The 27,115-nt window shown below is 37.7% G+C and overlaps 1 long non-coding RNA gene across 1 annotated transcript in view; it reads right to left on the reverse strand.

Annotated features, from left to right (window-relative positions):
* Positions 1-27,115, reverse strand: part of LOC134517941 (uncharacterized) — a 51,484-nt gene that overhangs the window by 16,677 nt on the left and 7,692 nt on the right. The window contains exons 2-4 of the long non-coding RNA XR_010071770.1: positions 15,682-15,861; positions 13,166-13,381; positions 8,097-8,246 (exon numbers count right to left, since the gene is read on the reverse strand). This is a non-coding gene — a long non-coding RNA (uncharacterized LOC134517941). The remainder of the gene's footprint in view (positions 1-8,096; positions 8,247-13,165; positions 13,382-15,681; positions 15,862-27,115) is intronic.

Below are 27,115 nucleotides of genomic sequence, written 5' to 3' on the forward strand. Positions count from 1 at the left end.
GATTTTTAAGAATTGTATGGGACTCACTGACATAGGACAAAAGACTCCTACCTCAAGGCAGTGTCTGCAGTGCCAGGATCTTTCAGAAGGAAGAGTATGTTTACCCATATAGGATGCAGTAGGCTGTATAGGGATCTACAAGGCACACTGAATATTAGGTTTATGGTGAATTATAATTACTTCATTTTTTTGATTGCTTGTGAAAGGATGAACAATATCATTGGATTGATTGTCTGTATGTGAATTTATGCCATTGTTTTGCTGAATTATTATGTATTAATACACCAATATTTTCATGTATTAACTAGGTATTAGTTAACATGGAATTCAGATATTGCAAAAGTGTTAATGATATAAATCATTATTAACAAAAAATAGGTCTTTTCTGCCTCCTCCTGTCATCCTCCAACCAATTACTCCTTTATCATTCCACTGTTCTTTTTCAATTTGGAGTGCAAAATTTGTGATTCACAGGAAAACATCAATGGTCATCTTCTCCTTCTTACCAAGGCAATAGCCTTGTTTTAAGTTTTTCACTATGGAACTTTTCTACAGGTTGGCCAACCTTAGCTTAGACACAAAACACTAACTTGAAGCGTTCCTTTGTGGTTCTTCTCTTTTTTTTTCACAAAAGTTGATTTTGTTTTTTTATTTTCAATCTTATTCCATGAGCGTATCACACACTCATTTGATCTAGTGTCCTGTATGTACTGGGGACAAAATGATGCATCTTGGGAAGAATTGAAGATCAGGGCAAATATCTCTTTGAATTCCCTTTAATAGTTTCCCAGCCTCCAATAGTTTTTGTGGGATTTCCTGAACCATATAAAACATTTTAATTCAGTAACCCTCAATTCCTGAAGCAAAAACTTCAAGTAAAATGTATGCTACCGAAATTGAAATGTTTTCTGTATGGTTCATGCTGAAATTTTCTGATATTTTTGAATAGACTGCTTTCTTATGTTTTGTTTGGGGTTGTTTTTTTTTTTTACTCAGGACCTTCTTCAAGATTGAAGGAATTGCCTTTTCTTGTTTTACTTTAGAAAGTAAAGATGTGTTCATTTTAAGCTAAAATAAGTCAGAATGTTGTAATCAAGCTAAGCCTTGAATACACCTTCTTAGGAAGCAGGAAGAATGATTAAAAAGTTCTGACAAATCCTTTAAGGTTGCAGTAAAAGAATAAAAAAGAAAAAAAATGTTTTTCATAAGTTATCTTGTAGAATAAGACACTATGAATGTACCTACCACAAGGTAGAAAAGTAGAAGTGGATGTGATGATTCTTGAATTTTGTCTTTAAGGATAGTTGTAAGACAAACTAGATACTCAGACACTCACTGTCCACAGATGCTCTATTACTTCAGTGGCTAACTGATGGGAAGAAAAAACAAGTGTTGGGTTGTTGGTGGTTTTTTTTTTTTTTTTTAAGTTTTGTCAATACCCTCTTGTCTCTTACTCTCTTTCAGAAGGGAATGAAGTGATCTGAAAGGAGTGTGTCTGACCTTCTCCCATGAAATCTTTTAAAAATGGTAAAAATAATATAATTTTCCTTAGGGATTTCCCAAGAAGTCAGTCTATCACAGGAGGGTTAATGCTAGCAAATATCCTAAAGGATTCCTCCAAATGTTCTAGAGGATTTTAATCCTTTCTACAGAACTTGCAGCTATTCTTATGAGCCTAACTGTTCTGGTTATCCATCCACACATACAGACAATTTCCGCTATTTGTACTCTTTTTCCAAATCACAGTCCTTCTCTGTAAGGAAATTCACTCCTGCCGATCCTGTGGTATATTTCAGTTTGGAGTCCCGCATGGTGCATAGGGCTGAATGGTACTGGACAGTATCATGCAAAGACACAACTTTTTATCTGTGTGGTGTATGGGTAACTTCTCCCCTCATTTCTCTTCTAGCTAACAGAAATCATACTACTAACACTTTAACACTCAAGAGGATGTCATCCTCTTAATATCTCCTTGCTTTAGTCTCCAGGGTTGCATCTCCACCCTTATGGTGCACAAGTTACACTGGGAAGATGGACTTAACCCAAGAGTTGTATTTGGGTCTGGGTGCTGACTGTCGTGATGAACCTTGATTTATTTATTTGTTAAAAGTTTGTGAGGAAAATGTTTCATATTTGGTTTTTATTACTTTCCATGTTCTCTGAGTGTCATGATCTTTAAGTGTGATGGTATGAGTTACTGAGCCTTTCAACACGTGCTGTAGAATGGTAAAATATAGCTTCCATCTCCCTTCCTTTTTTTTTTCCAAAGCACTTTAAGCAAATCGGCAATCTAATTATTGATTTATAAAAGGAATGGAATTAATACAGCCTACCATACCCTTTGGCGGTAAGAGTGTTTAAAAGTGAACTATGCTTAAATTTCATAAAAGCCTCCTCAGCAAATCAGTAGAAAAATATTGATCTTGAAATAAGTATGTGAATTCTAATTGTGTTTTGTCTTTCCACTGGAGGACCATTACTTTATTTAGCTGGAGTTCATACTTTAATTTTATAGTCTTGGTGTATTGTCTATGAAGACTGCCTTTACGTTTGACAAGGCTTGTAACCACCCGGTTTTGCTGATCTTTTCTTTTCAAAAGAATGTATTGACATGTGAGAGCTAAAGAGAAGCTTTTAAGATCAAGTTACCATCACCAAAAGTCTCAGCAACATATAAGGTTGTTATATAGGGTTCCTGGTATAGACCTGTCTGTTAAGTAAGTCAGTTGCCAAGTACGATAATTGCTTCTTGCTGTACTTCAGACTTGCAAATCAATTTATTCTGATTATAAACCACCATCTTCATAACATACACTGTAATTACATATATATTTTAATCTTGGAAAACCACATACATTTGTAGGTTAATCCTGCTACTTTCACAAGTGGATTTTGACTGGTAAAATAGAACAGTCACAGCTACTTTGTAAGTTTTGAAATATCTTATCTGGCTATTTCAGAGTTAGAAGAGTTTGGAAAAGAGTGAGAGGAAAGAGGCTCTAACCATTACACAACTCTACAGCATTCAAAGGCGTAGGGAAAAGAGGGAAAGCACAGGGAATCTGAATGTTTAACAATGTTTTTGTAATCAGTAGTTTTGAACATAAAATTTTTAAAATAACTTTTTTGTTTAAATTGAAAATTCAAATAAAAAGTTAGCTTAAACATTTGCTTTGTAAAGCTAAATAGCTTTTGATAGAAACCTTTTTTTCTGTCTGAAAAACTCAAAGCAGCTTTACAGAATGTAGCGCAGGAAGGTTTCAATATTGACATGATACTTGATTTTACAGCTTTACACTTCTTTATCTTCCCATCGTTGCATGTTTATTTCAAGTGGAAGTTTCTTACTGTTTCCTATGTTTATAGTTAATATATAATTGTGCTTTGTTTTATACTAAGCTATAAAGCCTTTTGAAATTAACTCTGCAGCACAGACATTTGTTTTTTTAACTGCTTCTAGTCCAGTGCTAAGTGAGCATGAGGTGTTCTCGAGGACAACTTACCTGATTTTTGGTGGGGAGAAAAAGTTTTCTTTGCTTTTTAGTTTCTTTTAATCTACCATTAAGCTGATACATGAGGGGTGAATGATGTTGTAATGTGTGATGTTGTAATGTGGACTCTGGGTACCCCATAAAAGGCTCTACTTGAGCTAGCACCAGAAACAGTATTGTCACCCTAGAACAATGGGTCACTTAAGTGTAGCATGGTGGTAGTATATATTGCTCCTAGAATGTATACTGACTGTGGTTCATGTTGGTCTCTTCTCTCAAGTAGCAAGCAACAGGACAGGAGGAAGTGGCCTCAAGTTGCACCAGGTGAGGTTTAAATTGGATATTAGGAAAAATTTCTTCACCAAACGGTTGTCAAGCATTGGAACAGGCTGCCCAGGAACGTGGTTGAGTCACCATTCCTGGAGGTATTTAAAAGACCTGTAGATGCAGTGCTGAGGGACATGGTTTAGTGGTGGACTTGGCAGTGTTAAGTTTGTGGTTGAACTTGATGATCATAGAATCATAGAATAATTTGGGTTGGAAGGGACTTTGAAAGGTCATCTAGTCCAACACCTTGCAATGGGCAGGGACATCTTCAACTAGATCAGGTTGCTCAGAGCCCAGTCCAACCTGACCTTGAATGTTTCCAGGGATGGGGCATCTATCCGCCTACTCCGGGCGACCTGTGCTAGTGTTTCACCACCATCACTGTAAAACAAAAAATGGATCTTTTCCAACCTAAACAATTCCATGACTGATATAACTGAGATCTTACTCAGGTACTTCTGCTGTGGCGTGCTAGGAATTCACATTTTTGGAACTTACTTCTATCTGTATTTTGTGCCATGTTTGCATTTCCTAAAAAATATGTTGCAGCCTAAATTAAACAAACTGACAACAATGAGCAGTTGTTGGGCTGAATTCCAGTTCTTCAGTTTAACTCTTAGTTGATGTTTTCCTGACTAAGAGCTGAAAAATCTCTGTGTACATAGTGAAGAAATGCTTTCCACAAATCCAAATTATATTGGGTAATGTAGGTGCGTAAAAGCTCAGCCTAATGAACAAGTTACCGCAGGGTAAAGATTGCTCAAATTACTCTGCGTTAAAATTCAGTAGGGATTTAGTAACAGTTAGATTTAGCAATGGTTAGAATTTCATTTTGTGTAGGCAATTCTGGAAAAGTTACTTCCACTGCAGTAGGAGAAATCTTTATATCATACGGAATGAAGACTTTTGTAATAAAAAGCTAAGAACTCGGCATCAGTCACTCATTTCATAGCGAACTTACTCAGTAAAAAAGTGAGTTAGAGAGGGAAAGAATATCTGGATATTTATATTCATTGAACTGGAGGAAAACAGCTTGGTCCATTACTAGAAATAATAGCTAGAAAAGAATAATGTGTAGCTTACACCACTACTGCTCCTTCTGGCATTTGACTTTATTTTTCTGTGCTTATCGTTTCAACTGCAACTCTGAAACACAATTTGGAGACTTAGTGAAGTGTAATAAAATGAATTTTTTTTTTCCCTTTGCTTGCCCATCATAAATACTGTGGTTGTTTTAGCTGGGATCCTCATGTCATGAAACTGATATATTTATGGGAATGTAATTTCAATTTTAATATTCACAGTTAATATTGGGATCCTATTAAGTTGAATAGCACATTAATATAAATCTTGCCTTGAAAAACCTTAAAACTTGATGAACAAAGCAACAGGTGAGGGTAGTGAGGGAAAATATTATCCTCATTTTAAGGAGGAACAACTGACACATCAGGAGAAAAGTGGTTTTACCAAAGCCACACTAGAGGGTTTGATGACAAAAACTGATACTCTGTTTCCTCTGAACCAGTTCCTAGTCTGTTTTGTTCGCCTGCTTCTCTCCACTGCTGTGTTTCAGATTTGTATTTTGTACTCAGATTATTTGTCTGATCACAGTCTCTCCTCAAAGAAAGTTGCAATGGCACCCACAGAAGACACAGCAAACTCTGATAAAGAAACGTGAAACCACAGCCTGAGAAACTTGAGGTTTGAAACACTCTTTGGCTGAGTTTGCCCCTGAGGGCTTGGGGACTTAGTGGATCAGTCTCTGTCCCAGTCCAGTGCCTGACCATGAGCTATCGTTCCTGTTTAGGAGGTATAAGGAGCTCAAAAATCTCTGATAGGTGCAGCTACTGAATACAAAAGTGAGTGCTGAGAAGAGCATGTGAACAGTCATTTTCTTACAAATGTTTGTTTGAAAAAGTCCTGCTGAGTGTCACTATGAAACAGTGACTAGGGTTTACTCTTAAGTTGTAATGTTGCAGTGACCAAAAGAATCATTAAAAAAAAAATGCTTGGTAGATTTGAGTGCTTTTTAAATTTTTTTTAGAGTTACGATGTTTGCACATTTTAGATTTTGTCACTTTCATAGCACAGCATCTTTTCAAAACCAAACAAAAAAGCCCAGACAGTAGGAACCCAGAAACATACAAATGGATAGCTTTAGGATGCTGGTGGGAATACTGCCAGCAAGGTAAAAAGAAATATTAAAAAAGTGCCAAACATGCAGACCTGTCATCCTTTGCCTTAATGGGCACTTACAAATGTGCTACTTGCAAGAGATGTTCTTCCACAATATGATTGTGGTTATAAAACAAACAGCATGGTCAATAATATGATCTAATCTGATTGAAGAGGTCAGTTAGAAAATTATTACCCACTTTACAACCCATTAACATCAAACCTACATTACAGGAATGTATGTGATAGATTAAAAACTTGCTTACTTAAAGCAAGAAGGTCTAAATAAACTCCATTATAAATGTTTTTTTATATTTGAAGCAAAAAGAATTACCCCCTTGGTGACTGGAATGTGATGGGGAGAGTCAGAACAAGTTGCTGAGTTTGGCTTTTTAATCTCTCTGCCTGAATCCTATTTAGTAGATGTTTGGGGAAGTGGAAAAGACATTTTTGGTTGATTAGCTTCTGCTTTGTGATTGACACACTGAGGAGGCTGCAAGAAAGCAATTCAAGGGGAATTGAAGCTGTTGAATGGAGTTACTGGAATTGAGGAAGGAAAAAAAGTGCTTTGCTTGATACGGTGCAAATTATTTGCTGTATCAGGGAAGACCCAGTGACCCTTCTAATCTTGTATCCTGCCCACAATGTTGATTTATACCAGATGCTTCAAATGAAGATATAAATCCCTGTAATATGTTTACCTGTAATTGTATAATATTGTGCAAGGAGGGTATGTTCTTTCTTGACACCAACCCATGATCAGCATATGCCCTGTAACGTATGTATTGAAAGCTCCTGTCTTTAGTCCTAGCTGATGAAATTGCGGATGCTGATGCCAGTCATATAAATTAATGCAGGTGGATGGATAAGCGTGTTGTGTGGAAAACCACTCATGGTCACTGAGTATTACAGCCTGAATATTAGCTAGTGAATTCTATGGTAAATTCTATCGCATCTTATGTCACAAGGTTGGAAGGAAATTCTGTTTGGCTCTGTAGTGCCCTTTATAACGTGTAGCATCACAGGAAGATGGTAACGCAGGAGAGAAAGACTGACTTCTGGCTCTAGTTTCCTGAGCAATTATGCGGGATCTACACGTTTCTATATCATCTGCTGGATGAGATTTTATCCAATGCAGGGTGTTATGTGATCAACTCATTTCTTGTCTCAACTGGCTTAGCTAGATGTCAACATACTTTTTAAGTATATTGTCTGATATTCCAGATTGCATTATGCTTATTTCCCTGTGTGATTTCTAGGTAAATATTCAGATGCAAGCTCACTTACGATGAGATGTTTCTGAGGGAAATCTCTGCGGCTGTGTTTGCCTCCAAGGTCCCTGGGGATTAAGGTGAGTTGGAAGGCAACAATTGTGGGTCTGCTCCTCTTTGTTTCTAATATTCCATCTAGACTCAGGCCACTGCGTGCATCCTCACCTGTAGTTAATATTACAGCTAGTGACAGCAATGTTTCGTGTACCAGTGCTGGGAGCGTCCTGTTTAATTTGCTCGTGATCTTTGAGTTTATCCAGTAGCTGGCTGTAGTACCAGCTTGACAGGTTTTGCTGGTGATGATAACCTTTGTACCCTCTCTGTGGTCTGCATGACTTCTGTAGCAGGTCCAAGAACTGGACAAGGCTGAGCTAGAACAGCCCTACAGAAGTGCCTGAACCCCCCCTGCATCAAAGCAGTGAACACGCACTAGGTCAGGTCATGGGGGTCAACATGAACATGTACAGAGTCTTCCCCTGCTGTGCTGGTACTACAATGTTCATGTCACCATTGTTTTCCCTGTCTCCAGGCTGGAAGAAGCTCTTTAGCAAGATCAATTGCTTCTGTACTGTAGTGCTTCTGGCCACAGAACAGGCTGCTGTACCTCTGCCTTTAATGTGGGGTGGTCTGTGGAGGTTTGTACTGCCAGTGATTTGAACGTTTCCAGGCTCGCCAAGGCTATGCTAGAGGCCTATTTACATTTGGCACAGAGCCTTTGAAGCACAGGGAGAATCTTTATGCCATCATTTCTGCCTGGCATTCCTACCTGCCGATGCTGCTCTGACTCAATGGCATTTACAGGTGACCTGACCGCTTGCCAGAAAATACTCACTTATCTCCTCAGTGGCTGCTGCATGTCAATGGAATGTGCTTTTTGGCTGCCTGAGGAGGATTTGGACGTCCATCAGGACCAGACTTGTGAGTGACACACAGTCACAGACGCTGGATCATATTCACATGGCAAGCAAATCCATCATAACATCTGTGAGAGCAAAAAAGGAGAGGCAGGGTGACCACACTGTGCAGCTGCAAGAATTGGAAAGTCACTTCCACACAGGAAGCCCCAACTGAGTCCTTCATACAAAATCCATTATTATGTGTTCACTGTTTCAGAGATGTGTTTTCCAAGCTGTGGTTTCCTTTTTTTTTCTTTTCTTTTTTTTTTTAAGTGATAAAGGGGAGGAAGAAAACCTTTTCCTGTATTTCTGTTAGTGCTTATTCCGAAGCACTATATCCCTCACCTTCTGCTTGCTCTGTCTGGATGCCAGGCTGGCTCTTCCAGACCAAACCATAAGCCCTGGGCAACGTGTCAGGTTCTCTTTCCATAATTCCATAAGCATCCCTTTCATACTCTTTTTCCCTTCATCTCTCTCCAGGGATGGAATGGCTTGTGCCAGCAGATACAGCTATAAATGAGAAATCTTTCTGCAAGCTGAGGTAAGAACAACCGTGCAAAGCTATACCACTAGTAAAAGTAAACAAAAAGAAGCAGCAAAAGTAGTTGTCAGCCTTTAAACAGGTATGGTTTCAACTGCTGTAAAAATTCAACATTCAAAATAAGAACAAGAGGGGAACTACTGACAATTTTTAACCGAGGCAGATAGTAATGCAGCTGCACTAGTGTTAAGGCTATATTAGCGGCATTGTAGAAACAATCAAAGTAGGGGTGCTGATGGCTTCCATCTGCCCAAAAGGAAGAGAGAAGATCAAGAGAAGGAAAAGAAGGTGCATCTTCAGAGCAACAGAGGTGACTTGTCGCTTGAAAAGCAGTTTTGTATGGGGCAGGGCAAGAATTTAGAGCTTTGAAGCACAAAATAGATGAAGCGAATTGTACAAAGTTTAAATTGCTCTACACTTGATGCTATTTGAAAACAACTTCCTTTACAATTTATTGTATTTGTTTAAGAATATAGTAAAATGAAAAGGTTTCTGAACAAATTGTTTAATCACTGATGCCCTATTCGCACCTGTGGGGCTCTTTTATTGATGTACTGAAATTTAATAACACTCACTAGTGCTTCTGTTTCATTGTGAATACAAAGCATATAGAGGAATAAAATTAATTCTATACTACGGGACTCACTTTGGAGATTTCAGGTTCACGACCCAAACTGAAAGAACACATTACAAATGGGACATCCTAGCTGATGCCGACAGGTTTCTTTTATCACCAGTCAGTTTTCTGCACAAAGTTTTCATTGGCTCTGGCTTTCTCTCAGTGTCAAAAGGGAAGCGATTTGAAGTCCAACCAATGTATATAGATATGGGGGACAGTAGTGACACTGGTGACAGGGGACACATTGCTTCCTGGCAGAGGTGGCTGTTGTGCCTTGTCTGTATCTCAGGCCACAGAAGTCTGTGGCTGTCTATCTGCACTGGAAGGAGAGAGGTGAGAATGAGCACAAAGCCATGGTCTTCTCTAGTGCAGTATCCAGGATTTAAATATATATTTTTTTTATTTATATTATCTTGGTTGGTTTGAATTATTGTAGGTGCATGTTTGTTATACTTAAATAGAAAACTTCAAGATTTGGAGAGTGTTCAATATGACTGAATTCCCTTGTCTCTTCTTATGAATGGATTTGTTCATCAGTAAGAGGAATGTGAGTAGACATGAGCTGAAATGGTAAAAAGAAATGCTGGTGCAGGAGGGAATTAATGTTTTTATGTTGCTGATCCTATTTAAACCTTATGCTGTCCAAAGAAGATGTGAATTGAGTTTGCTGGGAACATTTAACAGGCTATTTTTGTTGGATTAATATTGATTTCTTAAAGTTCATTTTATGTAATTGCCTTGACCTTGGCACTTGGGGGGTTGGGTTCACTTTCATACTCTTTTCTGAAAACTGGAAGTATCTTGGTTTTAATGTGATGCAAAAGAGGTAAAACTAACATCTCAAACAAGATTGTTAGTACAAAAATACATTCCTATCAACCTCTAGTTAGTTCTTTGAGGACTTTATGCTGTGGGGATGGTTCAGCAGTATCAAGTTTATCTCTGTTATACCCACCTGAAGTAATACTTTCAAAACAAATCAATATGTGGGTTTGCATTCAAAAGTGTTTAGAAAAGATTTAAGATGATGGTGTCTTATGAAGCTGGAAAAGTTGTTGCATTCTGTTAAAGAATAGTTTTCGTTTCATTTTTTTTGTGCAATTTGTTGAGGCTTACTATGAGGAGAAGGGAAGTTTTACTGAGAGATCAAAAATTACTCTGCTGTTGCACTGAAAACATACATTAAACATATGGAGGTCTAGGCAATGTTTTTCCTTATGTATCAGGACTGTAATTTTGTGTCTGTTCCTTTAGGTCAAATCAATTTTGCTGTGAGCCTTCTTTGGGCACAGGAATCTTACCATTCTGGAGTCCAGAATTGTGGAACTTTGACCTAGTAGGCATGCTTACCAAGAGAACGTGTCCTTTTGCATTTTAGTAAACTGTGGGTTTGGTTTTCTCAGTAACTTTAAACTCTTTTTCTTTATATTGTGGCTGAGATACTGCTGCTTGCTGGAAGGCCACCAATGTTGATATTTTAAAGGAATGGAAAAGTTTAACTGTAGACATAATACGTATATTTTCCTAAAATCCTTTTGCTAAGCATTCTTTTAGGCAAATTCATTATCAACATTTTTCCTCTGCGAATTGCCGTATGCTGCAGTGGACAGTGGGAAGCCTTTACCAGCAACATAGCTGGTTATTGTCTGTGAAAACCCAGGCATTTAGTGCGGTGAACATCATAACAACAAGCTATTAGCACTTTGCTGCTTCCAGCAAGAATAGCTCACTAATTCAGTTTAGTAAAATATGGTGATACTTTTAGTACTAATAATCAGATCTGGAGACTTTCAGAAACAACAATTATGGTGTATCATTTCTGCTGCCCCATGGCAAAGCCTTTAGGCGTTGAAACTGTTTTGGGAAACCAATATATATAGTATTGCTAGTGTTAGTGGTTCATTTATCTACTGAATCATTTCTTTGTTCACTGTTTTGCTCAGTTTCTGTTGTTCAGCCAAGACAAAGCAGCTCTTTTTATGGAAAGGAAATGAAAGTACATAACTAGAGTAAGATGTAAACCATAAAGCTTCTGACATAAACAGGAGCCAAATGGCCTTGTAGCAGCTATGCGTAAATGAATAGGTCGTAGTAGGTTGTTACAGTTGAGAGTATAGCTATGTCCAGGATTTGCCATGAGTCACACCTGGTACCTATGGAGGGAAAAGGTAACAGCTAAAGCATCCGAGCAATGTGTCAGATGGTATCTGAAGGAACCTGTTAGGAAGTCTCAAAACTTCAGCTTTCCTAGGTGTCCCTCAGAAAGCAACTTGAGATTGTTCTGAGGGAGAGCGAGTTGGTGCTGAGGCATAGGTATGTCCCATCCCAGTTCCCTTAGAGCAATGCATATCAGATGTTGGCTGTGTGATATGCGACTTTCTGCCAGTGTGTGTGTGCATGTCCTGCAAGTACTCAACTGCGCAAGCTACCAATGCTAGTCTGCTGCAATAGCAATCCCAACCGAGCTGAGAAGGGCACTTTTCATTACCACACACTGAGTGACTTATTCAGTCTGGTTTTATATGAGGAGGCAGCCAACAGAAGATGAAGATACCCAGGAGATGGGTAGCTCCCATGGGACTCTCTGCAGTTCATGTATTGGTACCTCTGGGTAATGGAAGCAAACAAACCTTGACTGCCAGGAGAGGTTTATACTGAAGATGTCGGAGGACTACTAATGCCAGGAGAACCTCAGAAGACTTTGCTGAGAACATATACAGACCTAATTCAAGGTGTGCAAGGAAAGATATTTTGTGTGAAGTGTTACGTGAGAGGGATGCACAGACATGAACCCTAAGGCTATATAATCTTTTGGGTTATTAACTGTTCCATACACGTGGGCTTTCCTGATAGCCCCGAAGTGATAGAAAGAGTTCATATCTCCTCTCTTTGTTTCTGAATCAGGCATCCCACAGTGGGTCTTTCTCCTGCTATGTTAACGTGACTGGTTAACCACTTTCGGTTAGTTCTTGTGGGTGAATTAACCTGAAAAAGTATCTGATGTTAGAATTTTTTAAAACTCCACCATGATTTTCTTTTCAGGAGAGAAGTTTATCTGAGATGTTACGAAAATTGAAATCAGTGCCATCACTCTCGCTCCATTGATACTCAACAACCTTGCTTTTACTGTGGTTTATGAAACCTTACCACTGGGCACTTTAATTGCAGGCAAATGTGGTTTAGGCTTGTGCTGAAGAAGGTGGTGACTGAGTATGTTTTTGCTAAAAGCTCAGTTACAATAAACCTCAAGAGACCTGCACCTCACTACAGTTTTAAAGGTTTGTTATGCCCTACGTGGCATCTAAGAGAGCAAGAGCAAAACCAGGAGTGAGGATTTGTCAGTAGATGTGGGACATGTGGCTTTGTGAAATAGTCAAAATTCTGAATCCCTTACAGTGATAATAAGTAGATATGCTTCATCGGGAGGTTTCACCCCCTTTTCATTATGATGGTAGTAATTTTATGCCTAGCTTTTGTGGCAGATTAGCATAAAGACAGCTATTAAGATGTATGCAAGAAGGCAGCATGTATTCTTTGTTTTAGACATTCGTTTATGGGGGATGAACAGTTGGGCACAGGTTCAGAGGAAGAAAGGATGATCTCTTGAGTTAGTGATAGGGTAATAAATGTACAGGCAGGTTCAAGAACTCCTAGTTAGTTCAAAGTGAGATTACAAAGGACCTAATTAATAGTTAGATTAATTGTGTCCAAGGAGCATAGATAAAGTGTTGAGGCAAGTGGGCTCTGCAAGGAGCTGGGAAAGAGTAACCCAAGCTGAACCTTTCCTCTGCAAGGAGATGGGAAAGAGAAGAGTAATCCAAGATGAACCTTTCCTCTTGCCTTACCTTTTGCCCCGTGTGGTCTGTTTCTCCAAGTCGTCTATTTGAAATGGTACCGTGTGTGAGAAGGGGTTTCAAAGCAATGCACAGCTATTTCATGCCTCAGTTAATTTGTATTGACAATCCCTGTCTGAACAGCAAATTCCAGGCTTTTGTAGGAATCGCGTGTAAGGACGTCTTGTATTGGACTTCCTCATGTTTCACGTGTCCCAGTTGTTTCACCTGTGGGAGACGGGAATGACAAAAACTTCCAAAGACTGGTCAATTTACTTTTTTCCTTACAGTGCATCATGGTGCTTACAGGTGAGAGGAGGAAGTACTGGATTCAGGAAAAAGCATCAGTATCCCTGATATTACTTCATTGCATACAGGTAAAGTACATACACATTTAGATTTTGTTGGATTGCAATTCCAACAAAGACTAAATTTATTTCTAGGTAAAGTATTTTAAGTAATGAAAATGTGTGTCAGTATCGGAGGCAAAACAAATGACTGTATAAATACTCTGATTTGTACCTTTTTTAGATGTTTCAGTTAAATTTACTGATATTTAAGGTATTGAAGATGAATGTTTTGAGGTAGTACATGTGTTCTTTTGTGTGTTTTTCAGTTTGGTTTACAGAATCAAAAAAAGAGCAAGGATATACAGTAGCCTCCTTCATAAACCTAGCAGATTAATCTAACTCACCACTTCCTGTCTAAGCTTTGATACTCAGTTTGGAAAGCTGTATAACTAGATGCTATAAGCAAATCAAAGTGTTGTCTGGCACAATTATAAATTTGCAAATGGTAGGTATCGCACAGCACAGTTCAAATGCTTAGCTCTAATATTCGCGTGCTGTTAATGTAATTTAGAACAGTGACTGAATTAGGCTTGCCTTGGGAAATTAAGGATATTTCACCTTTTTCCAGAGGTGCAGCACTGACATGGATGGATTCACTGGTACAATAGCCAGTTAGTGTGTATGGCCTCTGTGGACTAGGCATGCCGAATTACCCTATTGTACGGTTTGCCGTATGACACCTGTGTAAGTATTGCTACAGGCTCTTCAGATCTGAGCGCACTCTATTTCCCCAGCAATTCTCTGTTTCTATGGTCCTCTGTACTATTAGCATGTCCTGGAAAAGACTTTCTCTTCTGAGTAAACTGCCAGCTGGCCAGGAGCTGATATGTAGGCATTAGCTGCCACTGGGGAAAATCAGGGTGAATTTAGTCATTTAGAATACTTTGGCTCAATGAAGTGCTGATCCCCTGGTGAATGGTGGTATGTGTAGATACAGTAGCGTTATTCTACCAGTTAAGTGCCAAAGAGCCAAGTGTTCCAATGTAGACTTAAAAGAAAGTCAAGTCTCAAAATAAGTTGTATTGAGAAGAGCTGGTGAAACCCTGCTAGTGAAAAGGAAAGTATATAAATGAGGTAAGCATACCAAATATTGTGTTAAATGTTACAGCACAAGAGTATGGCACAAGATTTCTTGCACATATTCTTCTCAGGTTCCTGAATTTGGTTAAAAATGAGTTTGATGAATTAGAAAAAGCATGTCTCACTTCTAGTACTTTCCTCCTGAGCATGTTCCTAATAGGGAGGCTGTTAAGTATCATGTTCCCAAAATGAATGCTAATGTAGTGACATCCTAACACATTGTGACAGAAATTTCATAATGCAATTGGAGTTAGTCATCTTATGCTGTGATTTATCTGAATTACTCATTTTCTTATTTTGAAGAATATATATATTACAGAATAAATGCCCTGAGCCATGCTTGTTGATAGTGTTACTTTTAATGCTCATGTTACCATGAGAAAGATGCGCTTTCTTCTTTGGGGAAAGAAATAAATATGTAAAATGATTTCTGTTTTCCAAGTGTAGGTAACTGACGGACCTACCCTACAAGAAGACATTTTATAACTTTTCAGAATACTTTGTGTGTTAAATCCGGATGCTGTAATGTATGAGCTCTGTACTCTCCATGGACTCTAACTGGTTCTTCTGCATAATTACAATTAAAAGGAGTCTGCAGAAGAATCTAAATTCTGTTTGTACAAGAAAGTGGTCTGCTGTAATATTGCATCTCAGATAGTTTCAGTCACACGACTACACTAAATAACTCTTATTTATCGCTAGGCTAATAGGGAGTCCATAAAAACTTAGCTAAGTGGAAATAGCATTGTGAAGTTTCATCTGAAGTTATTTGGCCAGCCAGTAAGGGAGAGAATTGTGGAGCTGTAGTAAAGACCTGTGTTGAACTAGAGGAGTTTCCTGAAGAAGTTTGCTCCCCCTTCTTTATCTGATACGAAAGTTAAGCTGTGATCTGAATGATCTGCAGGGAGGAGAACCCCCAAAGTGTTCAAACCTTAGGAGATACAAAAAAAATCTGGTTTGTTTTGTTCTGTTTCATTTAAAATTACTGAGGTCGTATTAATAAAGGAATGTTTCTCACTTTATTTTTACTGAGTGGGCAAGATCAGATAAAACCTACATATAATTAAGACTGCAGCTGGCTGCATATCGCCCACCTACCTTTGATCCTGAGCTGCAGAGATTTATGAAGGGGTCACATGCAAGGGGAATCCGAGTGGTGCTGACAGCAGGTCCCACACTGCCCTGGCCTGCAGGCCACTGCTTGAGAAGTCTTGGTAAGGTGTGATGGAGACCAGAAATCAGTTCCTCACAGATCACATGCTGAGAAACTGGAGCTTCCTGCACATATTGGAAGATTATCAGTTGTGTCTGAGACATCTGGTGTCTTGTACAGGAACAACAAAGTTATGTGCAATGGTGATGTTTTATTTTCTTTTGTACCAAAATACTGACATGTCTTTTCACCTGGAAACCTCATTTAATGCTTGATGATCCAGGTGAAATCTGAAGGGAATTTTCTAATGGCTGCATGAATACTTGAGGAAAAAGCTACACAGGAAAGAATAGAGGAAGTCTGGGTTATTTGTTGTAAGTAATATTTCTTGGCTAGTCAGGTGTCCTTAACATTATTACTCTGTGCTTTATGCACAGAGATTTTTCTGTATGGGGAGAAACCAGAGAGCAGAATGCTCCGAAAGATCATCCTCGTCCGTCTTTGTCCCCTTTATGCTTGCACAACAAAAGCTTAAGAGTACATTAAGAATAAATGGCAGTAATGTACTGATGGGAATACTTTCATTCAAAGTGGACAATACAGCCTGGATGAAGCCCAACACTTAAGGGTATGAACCCTGTTGATTAATCCATAGGTTCTCTTTCTCATATGTAACGCCGTATGCTGTTTAAAGTCTAGGAAGGTAGTTTGAAAATGGTGGTAGCTTTTAGGCAATAAAGATTTATCAAAAGGTGTGTATTTGCAGGCAGGGAAGTGACAAGCACCAGGACGTACTGAGGTATGATATAACTTTCTGGCATTTGAGGAGAGCTGCTAAGAAACTGCATCAGGGAGAAAGGCTTTTCTGTGAAGTTTTGGGAACATGGGAACAAAGCTGGGCCAAAAAATTATCCTTTTTGCTTTGCTGGGGAACTTCTTAACTTCTTCCAGAGTCTGAGAGCTGCTTTTTTTTGTTTGTTTGTTTGTTTTCCTCGGAGAAGTGCCATCTGGTTTTCAGTGAATTTTTTTTTTTTTTTCTTTTCCAAAGGAGACAGTATTTGGGATAGGGAGTGTCCTTTTGCCTTTGATTTCTGTGTGATGTTGGTTTACTGTTTAGATGTGTAATTTGTTAAAAAGTTTCTAGCAACTTGTGTTCGTCTGTAGAAATGCTGTTGGCTACCAGTATCCTTTGTTTTTTGTCATTACCGTTTCCAATGCTGACAATTTGTCATCTTTCAAAGATAAATTAATTATTTTTTTTTGAAGAAAATCAAACGATTGAACCTACCAGTGTTTGATAATTGATGGCTGTATTTCTCCATATTCTATGTAGTTATTCCTATACTAGCTATTGTAGTCATTACCCTTTTGGATCCCAAGCTGCTATTCATAGCAAAGACAAGAATCTGCACAAGAAAACACATGGACTTGATTAATATCCTTAATTACACTGCACTGAACCAAAGGATAATATTTCTTACTGGCTCCCGTTAATAATCAGTTATGTCTCAAAGCACTTGGATCAATAACTTTTTTTTTTCTAGGGTACTGTGCTTATGGTATTAGTATGGAAGTATTAGGATGAAGAAGGCTGCAAATATTAACTAAAATCCTTCAAAAATGTGCTATTGATTTACTGAAAGTTTGTCAAATTGGAGAGGTTCAAACACCTCAGCAGTTGGCATTTTTTAACAGACTATTTCTTGGAGGATATCAGACAGCTCTGCTGAGTGCAGGGACATTAAGCAGGGAAATATTTTATATGGGCATGTCTTCAGCTCTTGACTGTTTGCCTGATAAGGCACAAACTAATTCCTACTTTGTGCTAGAGCAGCTCTTTGTTTAAGCAACTGTGGCTTCTTGAGAGCACGCATATATTACTTTAGGTACAGCACTGTGTCAACAGCGCTCTGGGCTGGGGCAGTGGGATCTTACCCTATATGTTGTATCCACATACAGACATGATTTAAAGTGGCTGTCCTTTGGCTTCAACTGTAAATTCCAGGTTAAATATGTGGTAGTCAGCAGCCTTCTCCTTTTGCTTTGTGATGGTTTGCACTGCTGCTGGCTTACTTACTGGCTCCTCTTGTTGCTGTTCATCCTTGTTTTGTCATTAGAGTCTCTAAACCCATTACTAAGCAAATTATCAATATGATGTGTCCTTAATATCTTTGTGATAGAGGATCAAGCTTCTAAAGTTTTCCATTCATCTGCAGAAATTTGATTACTGTGCTGCGTGCCTGTGTACATGCAAGTTTGAAACTGTCCCAACATGGAATTATTTCCCTACATCCTCAGTCTGTACCTGTCACTGTGACCTAACTCTAGCTGTAACACTGGCAATCGACAGGCTGCTCTTTGCTCCCTGCAATGTTAAATCATAAAGGCAAAACCTTGTATTTGCTGTTAGTTTTGTGGAGAGTGGGGGGGGGAAGAAATCCCTGAAGTGAAAGTGATAGGATGTGGATAACAGATTTTAATTGCTGCTTTCTCAGACTGTCTGTAGTCTGGTTAAAACAGATTTTCCTGCTGATTCGTATGAAAGAAGACAACGTTTTAAATATTGATGTGCATGTGAAGACTTTCTAAAGTGCCCAGATGGACCTCTCCAACTGTGTTTCTCTGATAATGTTTGTTGTGTTTTTTCTGATAGGCAGCCACTGGGCTCCAGTCAGGGACGCCGTCCCTCCTGACCATTGCTGCTCCCCAGGCAGTGTGGCTGGCTGACATTCTTCCTGCTGGCACCCAAGTATTTCAGGTACGTCACTAACATAAAACCAGAATGTATAGATATTTTTTTCTCCTCTTCTTTTGTTCAGTCTTTTATTGCTTGATGAAATATTTCAGTTGAGCCATGACAAAAGCATTTTATTTTTAAAACAAAAAGATGCCCAACAACTGGGTTTTTTCAAGGTAACTGAAACAAAAAGAATCATCAAAATGTTTGAAGTCTATTATTTCAGTTGTAGAGATTATTTTTTCTGAAAAGGTTTTCCAACTGAAAATATAGGCCAAATTTTTATTTTTTTTTTTCAAACTTGGATTCACAACCATGAAGATTCTATGTTTGTCAGCCCAGGACTGTTTTGTGTGAACACATTATCCACACTTCCTTCTCTCAAACTGCTTAGCTCTCTAACCACGTGATTTCAACAAGGCAGCCATCTCAAGCCTTCTTGATGTAAAGACATTTTAAACAAGTTCAAAGGGTTAACACACAGGACAAGACGAAGGCTATTTCTGTATCTGGGACTTCAGTGGGAATGATTTACCATGAACAGAAGAGCATATCTCACAAGTAATCTTTTTATCTGTCTCTGCCTGCAGAAAAATTTATGGTGACCTAAGAACATCTATAATAGTACAATATACATGGCACCTTTCGGCTGATGAGAAATAGCAGTCTCAAAATGACTAAAGGGATTAGGAGTTTTAGCCTTGTTTTCAAAAATAATGTACTCATAGAATTGCTGACGATTTTTTCTGGTTTAATCATTTCACATATATGTCAGAACGCAAAATAATAGTAATGCAAATGGAAGCCTTATCAATCAGCTGGTTAAGTTTTAATGCTCCTCTGGTTTAGCCTTTTTTGGTCTCTGAAATTATTTCGACAACTTTCTGTTGCTTAACACAGCTTGAAGATGAGTGTTAGTTATATGAATCAAGTCAGGCTGGTATAACTGGCAAAACTAAGTGCAAAGACAGAAGTGTAATTTCAAAAGTATCAGTGGTACATTCAGAGTTAAATCCGATCGATATTTCACTCAGACTTCAGGTCCTATATGCCCAGGTTTTCTGAGTAAGTGGCCCTTGAGCTTCTAGGATGCTTAAATGCTCAGTATTATTTCCCTCCTGTGCTCTGAATTCAGCTCATTATGTATTTTAGATGTGAAAACCTAAATCCTGATCCCGTGCAGAGTTAGTATGGCTAATATTGTTTGAAAAATAAATTTTTTGGAAAAACTGGCATATTCTGTCAACAGAGAATTTTTTCATGAAAATAAGGGAGGGGATTTTGGAGTTATTTGATGGCCTGGTATTAGGACACTCACATGACAATGGGAATCCTCGGTTCAGGCAGAATGCTCTTCCTCAAGACAAGCAGCCCAGCAGCTTTCCTATTATTGTGGGGGAATATTTTCATCACAAAGCACTTGATTTGGGGACTGTCTCTGTAACAGGGTGGTTTTTGGTTTTTGTTTGGTTGGGGTTTTTTTTGGAGGGGGGGGCAGAGAGCCAGGGGTGGAGGAGAAGAAAAATGTGATTGGCAAGGAGACTTTGTTTTTATGGTAGTGCTTCTTTTATTTATTGATTTATTTATTTAATCTATAAATACCAGATTTTTGATTCCTATTCTCCTCCTACTGTGAAAGAATATATTGGGGTTCCCAGTGAAATGCCCCTTGTACTTTAAGGGTAAGGAGATAAAACATTAACCTATGTCCATCTACCCCCACACACATGGCAAAGCCATACTCTTTTATTTCCAAGGTTTCATAAAACCAGTCATTAATGTCTTTATACTTCTGTACTCCAACATTACTTTTTCATTCAGTTTTCGTTGCTGTGACTCCACTACTGCCGTTCAACAATTTTGTGCGTTTCCTCAGGTGATACATCCTTCAGAAAGGCAATTGTAAAGATCAGTTATTATATCCTATGTGACCTTTTGGTTTATCATTTTAAATGACCTGCAGCAGACTCTGCCTGAGGCGTGCAGTTGCTTTGTGGCACAGTGGTTTCAAATGTCAGTATCTATTTTCATTCTGCACCTATTTTGCATGTCGTTGTTTGTTAGCTTAGAATAAAGAATAATGTTGACATTTCTTCTCATAGACAGAGATGGCAACAGTCTCGTTGGCTGGCTCCAGATTAGAAAAATCTGTAATTTCCAATAGGGAAATGGTTGGGGATTTTTTTTCCGTTTTTCTTTTGTTTTCCCCCAACATGCTCCTCAATTTATTATTTTTCATTCATTTTCTGTTTTCTTGCCAGAGGTAATTATTTTTCTACAGATCACTGTATTACTAACATGTAAATTCATCTGTCTAGAGAACACTTAAACCCTTAAACCAGAGAAAAATGCATTCAAACACACAGGTGGAGAGTGTAGGTCTGTGGTGCTATCTTTTCCCTTCAGTCTTTGCTGTATGCTCCTTGGATTAAATTACGTTTTTGCTGTATGAATATATTGATGATCTTGTTCATACTTCTGATTTCTTTCACCTAAATTGCTAAACCTATCCTTGATTCATTCTTTTTAACATGGAGGTGTTAAAAAACAATACCAAACAACAACAACAACAAAAAAAAAACCCACAAAAAATCCACAAAAAACCACCCAAAACCCCACAAACAAAACCAAAACACACCACCCCCTAGCCCCCCCAAAACCCCAACTAAACCACACAAACAAAAAAAAACTCCAAAAAAAATGAACAACCCCACCACCAGTTGGCAATAGTCCCCTTAGAAATGTACCTAGAGTCACAGGAAAAGCTTTTATTTCTGAAGCGATGGTCTTAGAAACCTTTGCCCTTGATCTCTAAAACCTCTTTTTACTCTGTTTTTCCTTTTTTTTTTTTGAGGGGGGTAAATTCTTATCACTTTTAAAAAAATATTATGCCTGTCTTTTATAGCAAATAAAAGATTTTTTTTGTAACTTAAAATGTGGATATATTTGCACAAAGTATTTTGGGTCTGCCTAATTGGTAATTAGCTAAAACCCTTTGATAATCACCAAAGAGACTTGCATGCCTTTTTGTAGAGAAAATGCTACAAATTATAAAAGGTTTTAGGGTTTTAATTTCCTTGCAGAAAAACCCTCAGAGTAGGTGAAAAGGCTGTGTAACACTAAGGGAGGGTCATTAAAGTTTTCAATTTAAATTGATTACAAGGAAATAATATGCCAGAGGAAAAAAACAATAGATGAAAAGAAGTGTCCTAGATGGCAAGAGAAGATGAATGCTGTATGTTTTCCCCACCTCAGATTGTCCACGACAAAGTATGATTGTCTAATATCTCAAGATGAGGAGTCTAATACAAGGCCATAAATCACAGTGAACAGCTTTGCAAATAATAAAACAGTCTGCCTTCTTGCTAATAGGTCCCAAGTTAGGACCCTGAAATGTTGAAAATAAGGCTAGCATTCACCTCCGTGTGGGTGACAATGACTTTTGCATATTTTGCATCCCCAGATAGTCTGAGGAGACAGCTGAGAGCTCAACATGTTGCAAATACAGCAGATTTGTAGCCTGCTCATTAGTTACTTACATGCAAAGATTAATAAGAAAACTGTGGAAGATGTGATGTTTATGTATAATTCAACTAACATCCTTTATTTAAACTCATATAACCCATATAAATCTAGAACTCAGTTTCTGGGAACATTGTTTGTTGTGTGGTTAGATTTCCATGCTTCCACAGAGAGTTTTAAAGCTGGAACTGGTGCTCCTGCATGAGACATTGTTACTGCATCTCTCTCTTTCTCTTTTTCTTCCGACTCTTCCTTTGCCTGCGTTACTGACTCCGTGAGTCTCATGCAAAAAACCCCCTGCTTTTCATATGAGAGTTTTGTGTGACATAGAAGAGCACATATAAGCTCTAATAAGATGTTCACTTAAGATTTACTTTTCTTCCCGTGGTTAAAATATGAAAGAATCCAGACTGGGAACAGCAGAACACAAAAGTATGAGAGAAATATGTTCATAATCTGTGAGCATTGTGAGCTACATGACTATGAAGGAGATTAAGCTGTCCCATGCTTTCTGAAAGAATTACATCAATAGAGGGAGAAAATTAATAGCTTTGTTTTAAGCAAAATCAAATATCTTGTATGATGACAATGTTCAAGGGTTTATGCGCAGTCAACATATTAATAGTTTCCCTGATGGAAAGACGCAGAAGAGGTCCGAATATCAGATACGTGTGTTGTAATTTTTCACTAGTGGAATTAAATCAACTTGGCAGGAAGCTGTGGAAGTGAAAACAAAAGTACAAGGGTAGTTGCTAAGAAGTTATTACTCTAGTAACTATACCTGCATTTACCTGAATACAGGACACAACACAGGAGTAAACATAGCTAGTTGAAAAAAATTAAAATTTCCTTTTTTATTAATCTTATATACAAACATCTAGTTAAATGGAAGCATCTTTGCTTTCTTTCAGACAATGGAAAAATAAGAAACAAAAAACTTCATTCTGATACACTTTTATTTGTATGCCTTTGTTTGCATTGGAACTCGGAGTTTGTGAAGTTGGGATTAATTTTTCTTGCAAACACATTAAAAATGAAACATAGCAAACTTGCTCTACTTTTTTGGCCGTTGTGTGTTTCTGAAGTTAAGAATTTGATCTTGAGTTCAATGAACAATGTTATCATTCTCCTAAAATCAGTAAAAAATACTAGATGCTCACAGCTAAAGAATAGTTACAAAGGAGAGTAGACAATTTACAGAAATCTGAAATTTTAGTACGTCGTCACTGCAAAATTGAGAACGTGAAATATATTAATGTAAACAAACCCCTAAAACGTAACAGAAAAAAATCACCTGAGTGACTGCTGAACTTTACAGCAGTGTTGTCAGTTAAGATACAAAACCTCTGAAATCTATCAGTTGATGAACTGAACAGCGTTTGAATTTGTAGCTGTATATGATTAATATAAATTGGAATAATTTGGTGGGCTACTCAGTGAGAAAAAGGAACAACTTGATTCTCTTCTGAGCCCTGCTGCTATTAAACTGCTCTGCTTTTATTGCATTTGTTGCATATAAAATCATTTCCGCCGGGTTTTGAGATCTGAGGTGGAAAAGTACTGAGAATTATTACTGGCAGATACTGCTAAGATATTACAAGACTAGATGAGCCTTTGTAAACCTCACCAAGTCTCCTCACACTGTCTTACTTCCTCTTAACAGTCGTCTTCATTTTTTCTACATATATCTCTCAATTCAAATAAACCAAAAAAATGTACTACTTATAACTGGGATAATTTAAACACAAAAGAATGCTTGGTTTTGGCAAAAAAGAAGGGAAGTGAGAATTAAGGGACCAGAGCTCTGAAGTCCTATTTCCTTTTCACAGATTCTAGAAAATAAGGAAAAGGAAACTTAAATCTTTTAATCTTTCTCTTTATTATCTTCTGTTATAGAAGAATTTAAACATAAATTTGGTCATTATGTAGCTTTTCCAGTGCTTGAAAAAACATTTTTCATCCATTTTTCATCCTTAGAAGCTGTGCCAGCCTTTGGTCCCCCTTTCATGACAAGAACATGATGGCTAACTGTACAAAACCAAAAACTTTTTCAATGTAAATCTGGAATAATCTCACATAAAATAAAAGTTTATTGAAAAGTTACACTTAAAATAAAAGTTGCACCTAAAATAAGAACTTTACACTCAAACTAATTCAAATAAACCATTGATTCAATTGAGATAAATTTCTATGTCCCAGAAAAAGTAGCCCTTGAGAACCTCAGGCTTTATAACTGTCTTTATAAAGCAGAAAATGCGTATTGATTGTCTTGATCACCAGTGATCCTTAATTGTTTAGGAAGGGAAGACTTGTTTCATGTACAGTTAATACAGGTAGCAAAAGGAAAATTCTATTGGTATGGTGTTTAAATGTCCCTGTCTTATCCTTGTTCTATAAGACAAAATCCTTTTCCTAATAGAGGTACATAAAGAGATCAAGACAAAATACCATTGATTCACTGCAAATTAATCCTCCTACAAGGGAAGATTTATTTATGTACAACAGCTTCAAAATATTCTTTAATGTTACTGCTTCAGCTGGTTTGTCTTAAGTTTTAAAATGGTTCTCTGTGAAAGAAGCCCTGTCTATCTCAGATGTGGATTGTTCTGAAAACCTCGTTTTACAACTACTATACTTTGCAGGGTGCAGACTGTCTTTCTGGAAGAAGTTCTGTGCTCTACACAAGCCAAAATAGTCTCAAGGCTTAATGGATATTGATAGGCTAATTTGAGCTAAAATAGCGTGGACCTCAAACTCACACCTCCGAACTGCATGTGGTTTGGTATGTGGAGTGAGTGAATCCTATTTCAAACTAGTAAATCCACTTCCAAATTTTAAATATTTTACTTAATAAAAGCATTTGAGTTTTAAAAAAAAAAAAAAGTTAAAAAAATATCAAACTACAGAGAAGTAATTTAGAATAGAGCTTTCTGTGCGTCATCAGTATGGGTAATCTGTGTGAAAATTGAGTGAAAAATACCCATTTTCAGATAATTCCCCATCTAAAACCCACTTGAATTCTTTTTTTTTTTTTTTTCCAGTGGCTAGCAGACGAAATCCCTGTTTTAGACTCTCTGAGGACGAAATCCCTATAAAACTATTTGGGGTAGGAGAAAAGCAGGACAAGCTAGCTTTACCAGAAGCAGCTCCACTGACTGCATGTGTAAAACAAATACTGCTAGGATAAAAATTAATTTGTATTCTAATCACGGTCATATTTCCTGTTGTCAGTTGTACAAAAACAGTGCATCAAACACCCAAATGAGTTAAGATGTGTTTTGCTGATTACTGCAGCAGATGGTACATCTCAATTAGGGAAAAATATTTTCTGTTGGCTTATTATACTTTTAAATTAAATTCAGTTTGAGTGGAAGATCAAACATAACCAAACAAAGGATTTTTTCTGGTTCTTTTATCATCAGGCTAGGTATTGTACAAAACAGTAATGTATTATATTAAGTAGTAACTGTGAATGGGAAACAAAGCTGCTTATTCTGTTTAATTTTTCCCGCCATAATATCAGTATGGTGATGTAACAAAATATGTTAAGAGCTGGAACCTGGCAGCTGAAATAAATTTTATTTGATTTATACAGAAGTTACCTGGGATGTGAAAGGATGATGGAAAATACATCCATTGTGCAGGAGAAGTAGCAGGTTGTTCAGGAGGTGATGGTATCTACCACTGCCTTACATGAAGAGTGACTGCTTGTAGAAGCAATTATCTGACTGTGAGTGTTATAAAATGTTATTTGTTCTGCCTCTAATTTTGAGAGAAATGTCTTGTTGGCATAGTAAAAATTCTTAGCTCGCTTATCAGTTGTGCCAGGCACACTATCATGAAAAGAATATATCCCCCTTTCAGCTGGGATAGAGTTAATTTTTTTTCTAGTGCTTGCTGTGATTCATATTTGGTATGAAAGGAATGTCAATAATGTATGTCGGTTTAGTTGTTGCCAGGTGATGTTTATATTTTTCAAGGACTTTTTTCAGCTTCCCATAGAAGATAAAGAGCATAGATAGAACGATGGAATGGCCAATGGAATAGACGTCGTGCTCAGTATATAAATGGGGTTAGCCGGGGAGACAGGGGTACTCGCGGTCTCTGCACCGGGAATTCACCAATTTACCGTGTAGTGAGAGTGACTTGTGTCTTGTACGTTTTTACCGTTATCAATATTATTCTTCTTCCTTTTCTGTTATTGTTCTATTAAACTGTCTTTATCTGAACCCACAAGTTTTTTTTCCCTTTCCCCTCCTTTTCTTCCTCTTCTCCCTGCCTTTCTGAGGGAATGGGGAGAACTGGGCGAGCGGCTACATGTTCTGAGCTGCTGGCTGGAGCTAAACCACAACAGAACAGTAGTCAAATATAAAAATATTAACTTCTTATTGGTTTTGCTTATTTTGCTGAAGAAATAGTGCCAGGACCGCAAAACTGAATTGAAGAGGTATGCTTACTTCTGTTTCATTTGATCCAAAGCTGCTACCATGTGGAATACAGTTTTCTAGGAATTCAGTCAGCTAAGCCCTCTCGTCCAAGTAACTTAAGGCTATAACGTTAACTGCTACAATTAACACTGATTATACATCAATGACTTGGGCAGCCTTAGAATTATAAAAAAGGGATTAAACCATCTTTGATTTCACAGCTCCTGTTGAAGAAGCAGAAATACAAAAATGTTTGTGTTACTAAGGCTGTAATGTTTACTCAGAGAAACTTTCGTGACACTCTTTCATTTGGAATAGATCCTTAACCGCTAAAATAGTAGCAATAGCACTTGCATTTTGCTGCTTGGAAGGCTACTCTCTTGTATTCTGAAAAAAAGCAAAGGACTCTGAGGGATTCTAAAGGAAATGGGTCACATTTATTCCTGCTGCAACCTCTTCGTCAATGGATAATGAATTACATCAAAAATGAGTTTTGGCTTACATTGAAGATGAAACTGACCTTCTTTCAAATAACCACAAATGGGCAAAAGTGGGTTTCTTAGTCATTTTCTACCTGAATGCTAAGTGTTTAGTATGATACTTCATTTATCATTCTAAATATTTAATTGTAAGACAGCTCTTGATGTTTTAAACTTCCTGTTGCCATCAGGCCAATGCATTTCTGCCAGGTAC

This window comes from Chroicocephalus ridibundus, chromosome 6 (assembly GCF_963924245.1).
Source record: "Chroicocephalus ridibundus chromosome 6, bChrRid1.1, whole genome shotgun sequence".
NCBI classification, from domain to species: domain Eukaryota; kingdom Metazoa; phylum Chordata; class Aves; order Charadriiformes; family Laridae; genus Chroicocephalus; species Chroicocephalus ridibundus.